The following is a 2,017-nucleotide window of genomic DNA, read 5'->3' as shown; positions in this document are numbered from 1 at the left end:
CACTTCTTGCTTCCTAACGAGCAGAAAGTTAATTGAGTTTGGGCAATTGCATGTTCAGCCAGCTCAGGTAACAAATCATGATTGTTCTAAATCAATTGTTGTAATTCCAATTCTGTTTTTTTCCAGCCTCTCTTGCAGCAGGGCTGATGTGTGACAAAGTTCTGGCCAATGAGATATAAGTGGAAGCCTACTTAGGAATTTCTGGGAAAATTTTTACTTTATCATAAAAGGGACACTTTTATGAGTGAAAACTCAGTGACACTACATCTTTCCCTTCTTCCTTTGACATGATGTTGTGTCCGGAGTTGGTTCCTTCTGGTGGGTTCTAGTCTGGCTGACTTGAAGAATGCAGCAGCAGACGTTTGCAGTAAGTGTTACAGCTCTTAAAGGTGGCACAGACCCAAAGAGTGAGCAGCAGCCAAGATTTATTGTGAAGAGCAAAAGAACAAAGCTTCCACACTGTGGAAGGGGACCTGAGCAGGTTGCCACTGCCTGCTGGAGGGGGGAGTGAGGGGGGAGCTTTTATTCCTTTATTTGTCCCTGCCCATGTCCTGCTGATTGGTCCATTTTACAGAGTGCTGATTGGTCCATTTTACAAACCTTTAGCTCGCTACAGAGCGCCGATTGGTGCATTTTTACAGAGCACTGATTGGTGCATTTTACAAACCTCTAGCTAGCTACAGAGTGCTGATTGGTGTATTTTACAATCCTAGCTACAGAGTGCTGATTGGTGCATTTTACAGTCCTAGCTACAGAGTGCTGATTGGTGCATTTTACAATCCTCTTGTAAAGCAGAAAAGTTCTCCAAGTCCCCACTCGACCCAGGAAGTCCGGCTGGTCTCACCTCTCAATGTTATATCTGAAGTGCAGCAGCCATCATGTGACCATAAGGCAGCTGTATACTGAGGATGATGAAGTGGAAAGGTAGAAAATCTGTTTTCCGTATAGCTTCCTTGAGTCAGAGACACTAAACCTGAAACCACCTATCTCTAGACATCTCGTGATGTGATTTAATTAAATGTCTTTTTTGCTTGAGTCATTATTAGTCAGAGTTCTTATTATTTGCTAAACATTACTAACTAATGTGACCAGTGTGTGACACTGTGACTGTTTGCTACATCCTGAATCCAATTATTTTGATAGGGGAATAGGATACTCTGCTGGGTGGGTTGAGCAAGTAGCTTATGTTTTTATCGTGTTGGTGGTCTTCCAGAGCACTGCCCTACTTTTTGAGCTCAAGTGCTCACCCTGCTACTCCTTTTTTTTGTTGTTGTCACAAAATATTGAAAACTAATAAGATGTTTATTGAAAGAACAGCAACACAAGCCAAAATAAACCTATAACAATAGACATAATGAAACAAAAACCAAAATTCACTGGGGAGGAAAAAGATTTAAACAAACATCCTGGGAATCCCTATCTAGGGCACTCCTTTGTGTGCCAGGCGCCCTTTATGTGTCAAACGTCATCTGATAACATCGGTGAAAAATCTTCATTCACACTTTCTTGGTGCAGAAGACACAGACCTGATGACGAAGTCACTGCGAAGTGGTTTCTGGATGTGTTTTCTGGTGGCGTCTTAAGGTCACCGGCCGACCGAAGGCTCTTGGACACTTGGAACATTTGTAGGATTTCTCTCCGGAGTGGATGCGCTGGTTCTCCTTCACATTCGCCTTGTAGGTGAAAACTTTCTTGCAGTCTTTACATTCGAAGGGCTTCTCCCCTGTGTGGCTTCTCTTGTGGCACTTCAAGTAGGACTTCTGGGTGAACTGCTTCTGGCAGACATCACAGGTGTAGGGCCTCTCGCCAGTGTGGGTTTGCTGGTGAAATTACAGGCCTATACCCCTGCATGAAGCACTTTCCACAGAGATTACACTGAAAGAGCCTCTTTCCTGTGTGTGATCTCTTGTGGATGGCTAGCTTGCCACGATACTTAAACCTCTTATTGCACACCTCACATGCGAAGGGCAGCAGTTCCTTAACTTCTTGGCCATCGGGGTGACTGACCGGGCCCGCA

The sequence above is a fragment of the Pongo abelii genome, chromosome 16 (assembly GCF_028885655.2).
Source record: "Pongo abelii isolate AG06213 chromosome 16, NHGRI_mPonAbe1-v2.0_pri, whole genome shotgun sequence".
Lineage (NCBI taxonomy): Eukaryota > Metazoa > Chordata > Mammalia > Primates > Hominidae > Pongo > Pongo abelii.
This window is presented reverse-complemented; position numbering follows the sequence as displayed.